This window comes from Peromyscus eremicus, chromosome 2, assembly GCF_949786415.1.
Source record: "Peromyscus eremicus chromosome 2, PerEre_H2_v1, whole genome shotgun sequence".
NCBI lineage: Eukaryota > Metazoa > Chordata > Mammalia > Rodentia > Cricetidae > Peromyscus > Peromyscus eremicus.
Window position 1 is genome coordinate 123,243,054 of NC_081417.1, and position 17,135 is coordinate 123,260,188.

Below are 17,135 nucleotides of genomic sequence, written 5' to 3' on the forward strand. Positions count from 1 at the left end.
GACCCCTGTGAAAGGGTCATTCAACCACTCTCAGAGGTCATGACCCACAGGTTGAGAATCACTGCTCTACTATGCGGTATGTAAACTAATTCAGAGCTGTATTCCAACTAAGAGGATCACATGGTCTTAGAAACAGGTGGAAGAAGAAATGCCCCCACCATCATAATTTCCAGTGATCCACTAGAAGACTTTGTGCTTTTCATCCATACAATGCTGGGTTCTACAGAATTAGAAGGCCTCCTGCCAAAAGTGGCATTCTTTCCTTGCTAGTAGACCATGCTGGTTAGTTTTTAGTCAACTTGACACAAGCTAAAGTCATCTGAGAAAAAGGAACCTCAATTTAAAACATGCCCCTAACTGGTCTGTAGGCAAGCCTGTGAACCATTTTCTTGATTGATATGAATGTGGAAGGGTCCAGTCTACTGAGGGTGGTGTCATCTCTGGGCAGGGAGTCCTGGGATGTGTAAGAAAGCAACTGAGCAAGCCAAGAGGAGCAAGCCAATAAACTATTCCTCCATGATCCCTGTTTCGGTTCTTGCCTTAGCTACGCCTTGGCTTCCCTCAATGATGGACTATAAACTGTAAATCAAATAACCCTCTTTCTCCCCATTAGTTTTGGTCAGTGTTTTAACACAGCAATAGAAAGCTAACTAAGAGATACACGGAAGATTATAATGAACTACAACTTACAGCTGGGACTCCCCGTAACCAGGAGGCAGAAGAGGAGTAACAATCTCTCCAGCCTTAGTTAACCCTCATCTTCAGCAGAAGTACAGCTACAGTTATATAACAGAAACAAGAGGTAGTCACAGAAGTTAAACAGTCAGTAGGGTGACAACAGTCTAATCTCCTGCCTAACTATGAATTCTTGAGTACAGTAACTCCTGCCTGAGAAGGTATGGTTCTCAGACCCCTCAGATAGGAAAGTGTGGGCCATACTACTAACAAGCAGCCAAGACTAGGAGAAATGACAGCTGAGAGCAAGGATTTTATTTAGACTGAATAGCAGAGGAGGCAGACAATGAAAAACTATTGTAGCCTGAGATCATTTACAGCAATGCGGGCTGAAATCTATCTTAATAACTTCCTTCTATCTTTCCCACTAGGAAGAGAGTCCATGGATCCTAGGATTGCTGCTCTCAGGAAGTGTTTAAATACACAAATCAGTTTAGCACAAGAAACAGACAGTGATATTTATTTGGATCTTCTTTCAAAAAGAGAACTGCCACTCAGGGGAAAGGAGTACAATAGCTAACAGCCTCCAACTCCAACATGTTTGAATCTCAACTTCCCAATTGACGCCATACTTGTCAAAGGCAACTCCTAGCAGTGCCTAAACATGATGGGGTAGTAGAATCTGTCCACTTCTCCCGGGTGTAGTAATCTAGCCAGCAATTTGTGCTCTACAGGTCCCTATCAGGTGGGCTAAGTTTTTTCATATCTGCATAACTGGAAGGTCCTTCCCCTTTCCTTTCACATTCCTCTCTAACCTCTGTAGCTAGAGTTTTCCAGGTCCTGCCTGGCCCACAGTCAGGACAAATCTCTCTCATCTGCCAGTCCCGCAGCCGCTCAGACCCAACCAAGTAAACATACAGAGACTTATATTGCTTACAAACTGTATGGCCGTGGCAGGCTTCTTGATATCTAGTTCTTCTATCTTAGATTAACCCATTTCTATTAGTCTATAAGTTGCCACGAAGCTCGTGGCTTACCGGTACCTTACATCTTGCTTTTCATGGTGACGGCTGGCAGCATCTCTCTGACTCAGCCTTCCACTTCCCAGAATTCTCTCTCCTTGTCCTACCTATACTTCCTGCCTGGCTACTGGCCAATCAGTGTTTTATTTATTAACCAATCAGAGCAACACATTTAACATACAGAACACCCCACAGCAAACCTCCTCTCCCTAATTCCTTTTTATACTACTAAATCCATTTCAGTGCCTTCCTTTTAAGAAACATATTTATTACATAGGGTAACCATCTCCCAACTCACTGAAGTATTACTGCTAGTCCTATTTTACAGATAGGAAAGCACCAACACAGAAAACTTTAACCTGCCTAACAACATACCATAAAACTAATTGTAGAGGCCCACAAAGGTTTCCTAGTGAGATCTGAGCTTGCTTTGCCCAGCAGGGATGCATTAGAGAACTGCTCGACCATGTACAAGGTTACTAGGTGATTGGAAGGGTCTACACTTGGCTGAGCTAGGGAGAGGTCTTTTGCTCCACCCCTTGGCATTCCTATAAAAATCCCTTTAGAAGAGACAGAAAGGGCCGGTGGATAATGATCCAGGCCCTCCTCAGGCTATCCTGTATTTCTGTCTTTCTCCCCTCTCTCCTTCTATCTAAATATTTCTCATTTCCCCTCCTCAAGAGTACCCTGGGGAAAAAGTGAAAAGGGGTCTCTCACAGAGAAATGGGTAGGCCCCCCACAGATGGCACCAGGAACAGGGACCAGGGCCTTGGCGAAAGGAGGGTTGAGGGCTCTGCAGGAAGCAGTTGGGCATGTCTGGTTATGTAGTCAAATTAAGGCAGGGGTATTCTATTTTTAGGAATATAGATAAAGTAAGGTGGCTGAAAGATGCTAAAGTGAAAAGTTAGGCTGCAGCAAGTTATCTCAATCTAGGTTTCTTTTTTCTCTCTCTCTATCTATAAAAATTAAGGAATGGGGCTGGAGAGATGGCTCAGGGGTTAAGAGCACTGACTGCTCTTCCAGAGGTCCTGAGTTCAATTCCCAGCAACCACATGGTGGCTCACAACCATCTGTAATGAGATCTGGTGCCCTCTTCTGGCCAACAGTCATACATGCTGTATACATAATAAATAAATAAATCTTTAAAAAAAAATCAAGGAAAAATATGAGGTAGAATATAGGAATATAGTGTAAAAAAAAAAGATAAGCAACAGACAGAGGAACTATGTCCTTGATTTTCCAACTGTGGGACTATGAACACAAACTCCTGGGGAAGAATCAGAGAAATTAAAAAAGTACTATGAAAAAAATGGGCAGAAAAAGATTTCTGTGAACAGCTTAGATCTGAGTCCTGCGTGGCAGAAAAAGAATTTTCCCTGAAGCAAATGTGGATGAAATAAAACTCTTCACTCTGCTGATATTGCTACTGTATGAAAACATTGTACTATCAGAATTAGTTTCCTCTTGGCCACGAAGCCAAGAATAGGGAACAGAAGTCTTGGTGAAAACTTATCTTTCTCTTAAAAACCAAAAGCTTTTCAGGTCTGGTCTTCTCAGACTTTTTTCTTCCTGTAAGGGCAAAATCAGATGCATCTGGAAATACCATCAAAATGGGAAAATCACCTGTAATTGCCCTAGAAAGCTCTCGTTCCTTTTCACTGACCTGGTGAGGTGGGGGAGTGAAGCACCAAGAAGTTTTCACTTCTGGCAACAAGCACCTGTCTGAGTGCATGTGGACAGGCACAACCTGTTCTAGGGACAGTGCCAGGTGAAAAGCTTAATCTTGACTTAAAAACCTCCTGTGGTAAAAGAGCAGAAACTTGATTTTGACCGTGTGAATGAAACTGAGAGTAATGGCCACTATTGGCTGCAGCTGAGTTTTCTCCCAGACCCAGAAAGGCAACCTAGGAAATGTAGTTTGTAAGGCAGCTTGAGAAATGTAGTTTGTAACAGCGTGACGATATAGAGAAAGGCAGTTAGGGAAATGTAGTTCATAACAGAGATGCCAGTACTGCACTGCCCCAAAAACTCTTGCTTTTTTCAGCTCAAAACATTAATTTTTCCAAAGCGCTGCTAGAAAGCTTAGCTTTACTTCCAGAAAATGAGAAACAGTTGATGTCTGTCAGGAGGCAATTAAAATGCTAATGACACTTCTCAAGTCATTATGAAATCCTTGACAAATGAGGATAATCAGAGAAGTTCTTTGCCTTTTGAACAGCAGCCTGTAGTGAGTGATTCCTTTGCAAATCTAATGGGGAACAAGGAAGCATGTATTCAGAAAGGAGTGACTGTTTTGTAGATAGGGATCAAACTCCAGAAAATCTAGCTGTCTTACAAAACAGTCACTTCCTTTGAAAGTTCCCTACAAGAATACAAAGCTAAATTAGAATGCTTGCTTAGTGAATACACTGATGTTTGTGAGGATAGAAAAAATGTGCCAAGTACTGAAGGTTGAAAAGTTACAACTAGCTGGGCGGTGGTGGCGCATGCCTTTAATCCCAGCACTCGGGAGGCAGAGGCAGGTGGATCTCTGCGAGTTCAAGGCCAGCCTGGTCTCCAAAGCGAGTTCCAGGAAAGGCACAAAGCTACACAGAGAAACACTGTCTTGGGGAAAAAAAAAGGTATACATAGTCAGGGGTTGGGGATTTAGCTCAGTGGTAGAGTGCTTGCCTAGCAAGCACAAGGCCCTGGGTTCAGTCTAATGAGCAGTAAACAACAAAATGGTTTCCTTAAGTAATGAGAGCTTATCAACTGAGAGTTTAAATATTCACAAATGAGGCATTATAAAAACAGATAAAAGTTGACCTAGATTGGTGAAAGGTATATTAACAACTCTGTTGGGCTATTATGAATGATGTTAGGAATGTTTATGTACAGATTGTTATGTGCACATACACTTTCATTTACTTTGGGATACATATATAGGAATAGAATTGCTGGGTCAATTAGTAATTCTGTTTAACCTTTTGAGGAGCATCCTGGCTGTTCCACAGCCAAACAAGCTTGGTAATATGTGTCTGAACAAATTTCAGTTAGTTCATTTCCACTCCTCAGTCTTTGAAATACTAAGGTGATCAATACAGAATGCTGAAAACACAAACTTATGTGATTAGAGAACATTTCCTTGTTCCCAGGGAATACACTTGAACAATCCTGGCCTGGGATAATTTCTTTCCAAAGTCAATATTCAATTAACCAAGGCATCTAAAATAAGCTAACAAGGAAAGGAAAGTTAACTTTGCAGTCAGCCAAACCATCATCTGTCTATTTCTATCAATATTAGTCTCTCTAATACCTTCAGAGTGGGAAGGCTATATACATTTTGTTCTTAAAATGTATTTCATCCTTTTTGACTGTAGTACATGCCCTCCTTTCCTTTATAAACAAACTTCACAGACCTGTAACAACAGGGACACATTTCAATTACTAAATTCTCACATTATAAGCAATATGAAAACTTGCATTATTTCACGCATGCTACTGAATGACCTATTTTCATACAACACAGCTCTAGATGCATTTGTCTCAACATATGCACACTGTCATAAGCAAAGGCAGAAGAAAGACTATGAGCTAAAGACAGAAAAGGCCTCATCCACAAATGAATGTTCAGAGTTTCAAGATTTTTATTCAGAAACATATTGTCTTTCAATTACAAGAAAAACTTGTAAAAAATACAATATAAAATAAAATATAATACAAAATACAATTCCTCTGTTTGGTTCTTGCAGATTTCTCAGTTGCCACCAGCTGCCGACCACTCCTAATTCTTTACCTGTGTCAGTTCATCTCCACAGCCTCGAGTCAAGTCATCTAATGCCATCTATCTTTTCACTCAATTCACCTTTAGAAATACCAAATAGAGCGAGGCCGCGGTGGTGCACACCTTTAATTCCAGCACTCGGGAGGCAGAGCCAGGCGGATCTCTGTGAGTTCGAGGCCATCCTGGTCTACAGAGCAAGATCCAGGGCAGGCACCAAAACTACACAGAGAAACCCTGTCTCAAAAAACCAAAAAAAGAGAAAAAAAGAAATACCAAATAGAGTATAGAGTATTACATGTGAAAAGGGCCTTGCTATCGAGTCTACAACTGATTTTTAGAACAGAGAACTGAGGCCTAAATCAGTTATTATACTTTTCTAATAACAAGAAAGAATTTATCTATTCAAAAACACAGCACATGAAATCTGAAATTCCCAAAATACATACAAGGCACACAACATACACACATCCTTTTCTAGCTTGTATAAGATAATGTCAGTATACTTCAAAGGCAAATATCAACCTATATTAACCAACTATGTAATTAGTTGGAAATATTATATTATGAAAAATTATTAGATAAAAACAGACATAGGCAAAAGATAAAAATAGTATCTGATTACAAAGTCAAAAATATATGGGTTTGAATCATGAAACATGAGTTTAGGCTTAGAAAGACCAATAAAACTCTCCAAGCCTCAATCTCCTTGGCTGCAAACATGTACAACACTATGGACATTCTAAGGTCATTCTAATAGTTGGAAATAAAATACAATGATACAGCTAACAAAAAGACAGCACACTACAGGGAAATCTTACACATTATACAAAAAAAAAATACAGGATGGAAAACTTCACAAACTTGTTATTTTGGAAGAATTAAATACAGAAACAGGAATGAGGGATGATCAGGTTGTAACTAAATTGTGAAGGGCAGCCTGCCAGGGTTAAGGAATCTCAACCTCTGGCCTGAGATGTAGTTCAGTTGGTAGAGTGCTTGCCTAACATGTGCACAGCCCTGGGCTTGATGCCTAGCACCCCATGAGCCAGGTGTCATGCACAGCCCATGCCTACAATCCCAGCACTTTGGAGGTATAGGCAAGAAGATCAGAAGTTCAAGGTTATCTTCAGCTACATTTTGAGTCCAAGGCTATTTGAGACCCTGTATCAAAAACAAAACAAAACCAAAAAAGGGCTGGTGAGATGGCTCGCTGGGTAAAAAGCACCTGCTGCCAAGCCTGAAGACCTGGGTTTTAGGACTGGGTCCCACATGGTATCAGGAGAGAACCAACTCCTACAAGTGGCCTCTGACTTCCATACATGCACCATGCTACATATTCACCAACATGTACCTGCACACAAATAAATACATGTTTAAAAAAACCTGTTAAGGTTATATGAATTTTAGCACAGACTATTATGCTATAATAAAATATTAGTAGAAATAATATATAATAAAAATAAAAAGAATGCCGGGCGATGGTGGCGCACACCTTTAATCCCAGCACTTGGGAGGCAGAGGCAGGTGGATCTTTGTGAGTTCGAGGCCAGCCTGGTCTACAGAGCGAGATCCAGGAAAGGCACAAAGCTACACAGCGAAACCCTGTCTCGAAAAATAAAAAAAAAAAAAAAAAAGAAAAGAGAGAAAAGAAAAAAAGAATATAATAAAGTAATAAAAACATACACTTTTACTCCTTATTTTAATAAAACAAATTCTGGCAGGGAAAATGCCACTTCAACCATGAGACGTTAGATAAGAACCAGAACATAGTCCACATAAAAATACAGGTCTACGCCTGGAGTGGTGGCTTACACCTATAATCTGAGCACTCTGGAGGCTGAAGAAGGACCAGGAGGGGTTTCAAGGCCACACTGCACTACAGTGTAAGACTCTGCCCCTCCCCCAAAAAACGTTTTAAATGCTTTTCATGAGTCCCACGCAAAAGGCTCTAGAATTGCTACTTTTTATAACTTTATATGGAAACTGTGGCATTCACAGCAGCTCAAGAGCAGTCCTCCTCTTTTTGTTGTTCAATTCAAATTCAGCATAAAGGTTCTAAAGGGATGTTTTCAGTGCTAGGAATCACACCCAGGACCCTGCACATCACTGGGAAAGCACTGTACTGCTGAGCTACCTCTCCAGCCCTTAGCTTCTTGAAATAGGGTCTCACTAGGAAGACCAGAATGTTGTCAAATTCACAATCCTCCTGCATCAGCCTGGGATTACAGACTTATGTCATCTTACCAAACTCTCCAAGAGGAATCTCAAAATGGGAAAATAGTATGTATGATGCATAATGGAGATTCCAAATGAGTGCTTTGCGTTAAAACAATGGTGTAACGTAAATTGCTAAATGGTGTTATTAATTAAAAAAAAAAAAAACAGAGCCAGATATTGGGGTAAATGCTGAAAGATCAGAGAGACAAAGGAACAAGCCACAGCCACGTCTTACCTCTAGGCCTCCTCAGCCTGAAAAAGCTTCAGTTCCAGCTGAAAAAGTTCTGGTTCCTGTCTCCTCACGCCTTATCCCTTATCCCTTTTTCCACCCAGCCATAACACTTCCTGCTTAGTGCTGGCATTAAAGGTGTGTGTGCCTCCAAGTACTGGGAGCAAAGGCATGAAGTCCCAAGTGCTGGGATTAAAGGCACACTGCCTGGCTCTGTTTCTCTCCTAGACTGAATCAATCTCATGGAGTCCAGGGTGGCTTTGAACTTACAGAGATCCAGACGGATCTCTGCCTCCCAAGTGCCAGGATTAAAGGTGTGTGCCACCACAATCTAGTAGCTTGTTCTGTCCTCTGATCTTTAGGCAAATTTTATTAGGGTACACAATATTTCATCACACAATGGTTATCTACAGTATTTCCTAACTTGTTTGAAAAAACAAAACTTTAAAAATATTAGCCAAATCATTATTGTTAATTTGAAATATGTCCCACAAAACATCACAGAAAAATTTCAATACTTTGAATGCAGAATAAAATATAGAGTAATATTCTAAACGTAAGAATAAAGAACAATGACTAACAGGTTTTGCTATTTTGTTTGAGACAATATCTCACTGCATATCCCAGACTTGCCTTCAATTCACAATTTTCCTGCCTCATTCTCTAAAATGCTAGGATTACAGGTGCCCACCACCATCTCCAGCAATTAATCTATATTCATATAAAAGTATACATCATAGATAGGTAATGATGATCATTAAAAGTCTGTCAGACTTGGGTACTTAGAAATGTTAATATACAACTGGGCTGTAAATTTTTAGAAATGTTTTAGCAGAGTTAAAGGAAATAAGACACAGGGCTTACAATTGCCTTTTGTTAATAAATGTTCTTTAAGGTAGGCATGGTAGTGCTTGTCTATAATCCAAGTACTTTGGAGGCTGAAGCAAGTGAATCCCTGAGGCTTAGCCTGAGCTACATAATAAGTTCCAAGCCAGCATGGGGGGGGGGGGGGAGAGGAAAGGTGTCCCTGTTTCATTTCCATCACCACCCAATATGGTTAATCAGTTCTACTTGATGAGTTCACCAAAAGTACATAGCTTTTATTCTCAAGCCAAAAGCATTTCTTATCATCAAAAAATTTGTCAATTTGTCACCAAGCAAAAGCTTCAACAATTTACCTAATGACTCTAAACAAGTTATGAATCTATTCAAATAAAGTCTTACCTTCCCATCTTACATTTACTCGGGTAGTTTTTTGTTTGTTTGTTTGTTTGTTTTTGCCGAGACAAGGGTTTCCCTGTGTAGTTTTGGTGCCTGTCCTGGAACTAGCTCTGTAGACCAGGCTGGCTTCAAACTCACAGAAATTCGTCTGCCTCTGCCCCTGCCCCCATGGCGTGCGCCATCACCAACCAGCTTTACTTGGGTAGTTATATCAAAAGTTGACAACAAGAGTTGGTGAGGATATGAAGAAATTAGAACCTTTACACACTTGCTAGTGAGAACATAAAATAATGAGCCACTTAATAAGATAACCAGGCTGTTCAAAAGGTTAAACAGAGATACTACCCAATCTAGCAATTCTACTCCCACGTATGTCCCAAAGGCAATGAAAGTAAACATGTACATAACAATTTGCATACAAATTTTCCTAACATTATTCATAATAGCCAAAAAGCAAAAGTACACCCAAATTTACGAATGAATAAATGAAATGTGGTATATCTACACAACAGAATATTATTGAGCAATAGTAAGAAATAAGCTGTAGATTCATTATTATTGAGCCCTGAAAATGTAATTATACTAACTGAAATAAACCAACCACATTATAGGATTCTATTATATGAAGTGTTCAGAATTGATAGGAATTCTTTAGAACAGAAACCCATTAGTGTTTGCCCAGAGCTGGGTTATTAGGAAGATCCTGGGGTGATTACTAATGGATACCAGCTTGGAGTGATGAAAATATTCCAAAATGAAAGAGTGTTAACATTTACACAACTCTGCTAAATATAGTAAAAGCCATTAAATTTTATACTTTAGATGGGTAAAGTATGTGTGTGTGAACTGTATCTCAAGACATAAATCATTAAAAAAAGACCCTTCCCTAATATTCTCAACTTGGCTGAAGTACATGTACTCTTCATTTTCTATTTTAAAGTCTCTACAGCTAAGGTTGTAGAAGCTAACTTCACTGCTTCAAGACTCCTACTAATGTGCATTAAATTATTTCTCCCTTGTGTAACAAAAACTCAAAAGACTGTTTCTTGACTTTAATGGATACCCTTAGAGATCTTACCTGCATCTTATTTTCCCTAAAGTTTTGAAAATATACATACTATTTAAATTTTGTAACAGTTTATAATAGTTCAGTTCTATAAATTGTACTATTTAAAATAATTTAAGCTAGGCATAGTGATTCATGGCTATAATCCCACCACTTGGGAGGTAGAGATGAGAGGATCAGAAGTTCAAGATCATCACCTGCTACAGTAGCAAGTTCTAGGCTAGCCTGGGCTACATCAGACCCTGTCTCAAAAGAAAAAAAAATTTATAAAATGGAAACTATTTTATAAATAGCATTTTCAAATAATTTCATTAAATAAAATTTATGATAAAGTATAAGATATTCTATTAACTACATAATCAAAATACTAATTCTGTGAATTTGTCTCACCCTTAATTGGCAATGTTTTACAATCAATCATGCTAGCTTTATTTCTTAGCAGAAAACTGTATAAATAATTAATGATCTTTTAAACTTTTTCAAAACTCAAAGTTTCGAAAAAATATATTTTCCATTTCTAGAGTAATGCTTATTTATCTAAAGAACAGAACTATAGCTCTGATTTATATATTATATCACTTAATCCTTATAATAACCCTACAAAATGTGTACTATTAGCTTCATTTTATACAATAATAAATTAAGACTTAAAAGAGTGTAAACACCTTTAATCCCAGCACTTGGGAGGCAGAGGCAGGTGGATCTCTGTGAGTTTGAGGCCAGCCTGATCTACAGAGTGAGATCCAGGATAGGCACCAAAACTACACAAAGAAACCCTGTCTCAAAAAACCAAAAAAACAAAAAACAAAACAAACAAACAAACAAAAAGCTGGGCGGTGGTGGCGCATGTCTTTAGTCCCAGCACTGGGAGGCAGAGGCAGGTGGATCTCTGAGTTTGAGGCCAAGCCTGGGCTACAGAGTGAGTTCCAGGAAAGGCGCAAAGCTACACAGATAAACCCTGTCTCAGAAAACCAAAAAAAAAAAAAAAAAAAAAAAAAATCCAAAAGCAGACCTAGTCTCAAATAAATAAATAAAGCTACCAAGTTTTAATTCACACAGAAATATACAAGATCTGGTTTTTATTTTTATTTTTTCCCAGAAGGAAATATAGAAATGAACATGTCTCTGCAGTGTCTATGATCACTTGCATCTCATAGAAACTTTCTACTTCCCTGGGAGGGGTACTATTACTCCGAGAGAATATGAGAAGCTCAGAATCTAAGTGTCACATTGCTCTAAGAGGTGTGGTAAGGATTCCTGTTCATATCTGACTTTATCTCTGCACCACAGCATGCCACACAATTAATAATCATAAAACACACATGTAGCACCTCCTAGAAACAAAAGAAATTAAAATCTAGGCAATTACCTTTTAATCAAGCTTTGTATCTTGCAACCAGCCAGTCTGTGGCCAGCACATAAGAGGACCCAAATAAACTTTAGTGCATGGAATAAAAGTGATAGCTTAGCCACAGAGGAAGAAACGGGACTCTCCCAACTCGTTCATTGGTTCTTTCTAACTAAGGAGTTAATACAAAACTAGTACTTTCCAGGCAATATTTGCCATTATTTCTTTAAAGAAAACACTAAATCAGGAATTGGAAAAGAAAGGAATACTATGTACGAATTTTTTCCTCAATTCTGGGAATTAAACCAAGAGGTTTGTACATTCTAAGCAAGTCCTCTTCCACTGAGTGACCTCCCATCCCTTACCAAAGCTCCTGAAGGGCAAGATACTGGATGAGACACAGAAGCCCTAAGCAGAGATCTAGCTCATTTTACTCAATTACAACACCTTTCTGACCCTGTCTTGTAACAGTTAATTAAGCCTGTCCTGCTTCCACAATTAGCTAATTGCTAGCAGAAGCCTTGGTCATTTTTGTATTTCCCAGAGCACCTGAGACAGAACCTGATATTACTAATAGCTAACATTGTATAAAAATTTTATACAAGACTTTCTTCAGATGCTGTCTCCGAAAGCCTTCCAAATTAAGTACAGTACCAACTGCATTTTACAGACAACATTGAAGTTTATTAACTGTCAAGATGAATGCCCAGATAGCCTTCCTTAACATTGTCATTACAGGCTCTCAATGTTTGTTAACAGACAACAGCTGTCCCTCAAAACACAGTTTTTCTATCTGCATTATAAAACCATTATCTGTTGCTATGAAAAACATCTGTTAAGCGACTTAAGATAGTTTTGCTAGAGAGCTGACACTTTCGTTCACCTAAGCAAATCTCTTTTAACTTTTATCTGTGATGTTCAAATTCAGTAGTACTAAGAATCAGGATAAAAATCACCATCTTTGAGTGACTGCTATCCCCACAATTCTGACATAGGGGACCAGGAATCACATTTTTTTAATCAGCACTCACAACTGATTCTAATATTGGTCTTTAGAGACACACTGAGAAAAGAATTAGACTTTTCAAACCTAAATTAATCAAAATATCTAACCCAGCCAACTTCTTACAGTTGGAAATGCTTACACACGATCTGACAAAGCCAAGGCTGCAACATCTAACACACTGGATCCTCAAAATTCTTCACCACGCTGAACCTCCTTAGACCTCTGGAGACTCCATGTACAGGACGGTTAAGTCAGGAGTCTTAAATAACTACCCACGTTAACTGATGGCTTTAACTCCGGTAACTAGTAACATATTTTATAAATTTCAAACAAATGCCTGGCTGTAAATTGAACCAGTGAGCATTATTAATTTAATACCAATACTACTACTAATAATAATAATTTTACAAGTCACCATCACTACAATCTCACTTTAAACTTTGATCATCAAAATGTACTATGACATTATCAGTGATCTCACTCTGGTTATTAAATACGTACTGAAAGCCAATACAGTACCTCTCCGTGCGTCCCAATTTTTTTACTATATATACATATTTTCACAAATCAAAGGTCTAGATATACATATAAGTCCTATATAATAGAAAAATAAGAATAACCTGTAATCACATCATAAACAAGAATCACCCCAATACTGACCTGTGGTATCAAACTACAATCACTATTTTTTTTTACATTATTACCAAAACAAAACCAATCATTTTCCTTTTACAATTGAGTCTCTATTCCATTTTCGTCAGGTCCTTGCTATTACGGTATTAGCTCAACTTAAAATTCTCTTGCCATCCGTTCCTTATTTGGGTGGAACATTTCTGTACCAAGGACTGAAGCATTAAAACCTTTCCTGTCTCTTTGAAGGTGGGAAAGACATATTCATAAAAGATTTTTCTTTTTTTTTAAACTGAGTGCTTAGCTAGGAAACTTAGCATGGCAAAGATGGGATGGGGCTTTCTCCAAGGCAGACCTGTCTCTCTCACAGACAAGATGTAACCTAAGGAGGAAAGGATGAGCTAGCGGCAGGTGATGAAATTTCACCTCAAATAAGACGCAAAAAGCTGTCTCTAGCAGGAAAGGGGTGAATGCTCCTCCTGGAGTACCAGGGGCTCCGGGGCCCCGCACTCTCTGCACCTCAACACTCCCCACTCCCCACCCAGGGGATGGCTCTGCAGGACTCGGGACGCGGCGCAGGGAAGCCAAAGCTGTTTGCAAACAAGCGTCCTCTGCCTGCCTGCCTCCGGGATGTGCACGCAGGGCCCTGGGAAGGCAGGCACGCTCGGCCCCGCCCGGGACAAACGCGAAGGGCACCGGTGTGGCGGCGGCCAGCCCGGTCTTCACATACCCGGCCGCGCCGGAACCCAGGCCCGGGCAAGGGCTTCTCGGCAGTGCGGGGCCTAGTCGCCCCCCCGCGCGCCTCCAGCCTCCCGGGGTGGTGGTGGGGGGGGACCCACGGAAAAAGGGCCGAGGCCCCAGAGCTGCGGGGTGCCCGCGGCGGCCGCAGTGCCAGGACGCTCCGTCCGCCCCGGCCCGAGAGCTGGCGCCGGGGGTGCCCCCTGAGCGGCGCGAGCCGGCGAGCCCCGCACCGCGGCGCGCCACACTCACCGCCTCTCCATGGCCCGGGGGGTCGTCCCTCAGCCGCAAGCGTCCTCCTCAGCAGGGCTCCGCCGCCGCCGCCGCCGCCGCCGCCGCGAAGCCTCGCACTCCGGAGGGGGCTGAGGTCGCTGCGGCGGAGGCTGAGGCCCGGCGCCCCTCCAGCCGCATCGGCTCCGGGGTCGCCTCCGCCACGCGGGTCCGGGGGAGCGCAGGGGAGCGCGTCCGGGGGCGCAGGCTACGGCGGGACGACCGAGGCGCTGCAGGCGGACGGGCTCGGCGAAGCCTCCCTCGGGCGCCGCGGTGGCCGCTCCAGCCGCCCGCGCCACTGGGCCACAGCGCCCCCTGGACCCCACGTCCCGCTACGGCGCCGCCGGGACTGCGGCGGCCGCGCCGAGCACGGGGCGGCTGGGAAGGCGAAGCAGCGCGGCCTAGGGGTGGCGGGGCCCCGTGCGCCCTGCGCCGTCCGCCGCCCGCGGCCCGCCCCTGACGCGGCTTCCCGGGAGCCGGAAGCTGTCGGCTCCCCCCACCCCACCCCCCGTCAGACCCCAGCACCTTTCTTCCCTCCAGAAGGTATGTGAATGCCCTTGTCACTCGAACCCGCACCCGAGAGAGCGGGAACGTGAGGGAATCTCGGTTCATTTCTCATGGAGACAGGGGGTCCCTTTTAATCCCCTCAGTGCGTCGGTATGAAAGGAGAGTGACCCAGAACAAATCTTCCTTTTATCTTTTTCTAAGCACATGCACAATCCCTTCCCAAAACAGATAAAGGAATCATCTTTAACCTTAACTTTTTTGGAGCTACTGTGCAGATTCATTACAGAAATTTGCTACAGAATCCCTTAAGCCCTAACCTTCCCCCCGCAAAATAGGGAATAAATAAAACGCTGACCAAGAGAAGAGAATAAGCAACGGGTTGTCCTGAAATTGATAAACAACTTAAAGGTAAGAAAAGAATCATCCTTTTACTAACCTAACCCTGGCCACCACCACTTCTGCACCAGCCACCCCTTACCCAATCCTAGGTAAGATTGAAGGAGGGAAATTTTGGGTGTATGGAGGGCTATGCAATAATTTTGTTTACAGATGCCTCCTGTTTGATCTTGCCCAGCCTCTAGGCGCTAACGTCACAACCAGAAACAAAAGACTGTCAGAAGGGAAATAGGAAAAGAGAGAAATTTCTAAATCCCCTAGGCCCCTAAATTCCCAAATACAGTGTTTTTGTTTGCTTGTTATTTTGTTTCTTCTGGGTGCTATACTGGAAAGAGCAAGGGCTTTGGTGCCAGGCAGATCCTGGTACTACTGGTCCCAGTTACATCATGTATAGTTTTATGACCCTGACAAGTTATGTAATATTTTGAACCTCTGTTTTCTCCTGCCTGCCTAGCTGATTGTGAAGGTTAGGGATTGAAGGACTGCCCTATGGTTCCAATTTTTGTTAATTCCAGAACACCTTAACATTCATTCTTAATCTTGAGATGGTACCCATTTGTTTTTGTCCCACCACACTTCCCCTACCCCGAGTGTGTGTGTGTGTGTGTGTGTGTGTGTGTGTGTGTGTGTGTTCCTAATCAGAAGGTCATTTTTCATCATCCCTGGTCTAGGTGAAATTTCCCTGAATTTCACCAGTGCGTTTATATAATCCTCCACTGAAGAAGAGAGCCCAATATACTGGATCCTTTGACATTCTACTGCACAGCAGATATCAAGATAGAATCACTACATTTTTCTGCATGAAAATAGAAACAATCTTGCCTTACCTTAGATTATGGCGTAATAGTAACAAATCATGAGAAAATTGCATAAGGACTTCAGGAACTGTTCAAGTAATAATTGAGCAGCCACCCAGAGAAAACATAACCTACCATTTCCCTTCTCATCAATGAAAGCTGTTCCTGTGCAGTCCCAACTCTTCCTTTGCCACATACTTCTGAGTCACATTGCAAAAAAAAAAATCACTATCCCCTTTTTATAACAACAGAAACAGGCTCAGAAGGAAACTGTGATTCATCCTCACAACATCTCTATGAATCCAGTACCTTGGTACCACCATTTGCCTTGTGAAGTACCTCCAACTGAAGGAAAAGCTGGACGTAGACTCTGATTCCTCCTGTCTGCTATCCTATAACAACAGTCCTTTCTGAAATATTGGAAAACATTGTTAGAGTAAGTTACTATTGATAAGGTTTGCTATCTAGAATTGGGCCCTTTGATTTAGATCAGTTTGGCAACCTGACATTAGCACTGTCCTTGCCAAGCCTCGCTCACTAACACTGCAGAAAACCTGCACTTGTTTATGAATAATCATGACGTCTAGGGTGTAGCTACTACATGAGGATGATTCATTTGTTCCCAGGACCAGTTTCTTCTTGCCTCACACTTTCTTCTCTTCTATTCAGACCCCATTGCTGATGGAGGCTGCTTGGTAGTAGTTTGCTTAACATCTCCTTGTCATATGCTGGCCAGATGACTCAGTGGGTGAAGGGCCAAGCTGGTGATCTGAGCTCCATCTCTGGAACCCATATGGTAGAAGGAGAAAACCAGCTACCACAGGAGGCATGCATGCACCCACACAGTCAATCAATCAGCAAATTAAAAAAAAAAATCCTGTTGTCTGCTACCATTTCGTTCTCTGCTCCTGGCCTGTCTCTGACCTGCTTCCTTCCTTCTACCAAAGATCTCTTTTTATTTTAATCCATTTATTTCAGCTTGCTGTCGATTGTTTTGGTTATCCCATTCTCAATTTTGTAGTGATTTGCACCACTCTCCAATCACTTTAAAGTATATTCCTATTCTGGTAGAATTCCCCACTTTTGTTTTTATACCATAAACATCCTTTAGAAACCCAGTATTCTAAGAATGTTTTCAAGGGAGTTCAGGATCATCCCTAATAGAATTTTCTTTGCTCTTTAAACTTTGGGTGAAGCCAGGCATGCTTGCATCCACTTGTGTATCTGTTTATTTCAAAGGCTAAGCAAAA

At 41.6% G+C, this 17,135-nt stretch overlaps 1 protein-coding gene across 1 annotated transcript in view; it reads right to left on the minus strand.

The window, feature by feature from the left end:
- Zfyve9 (zinc finger FYVE-type containing 9) overlaps nucleotides 1-14,320 on the minus strand; it is a 151,414-nt gene extending 137,094 nt beyond the window's left edge. The window contains 1 exon segment of the mRNA XM_059254682.1: nucleotides 14,168-14,320. The gene's annotated coding sequence lies outside the window, so the exon portion shown is untranslated.
- Between the last annotated feature and the right edge of the window lie 2,815 nt (nucleotides 14,321-17,135).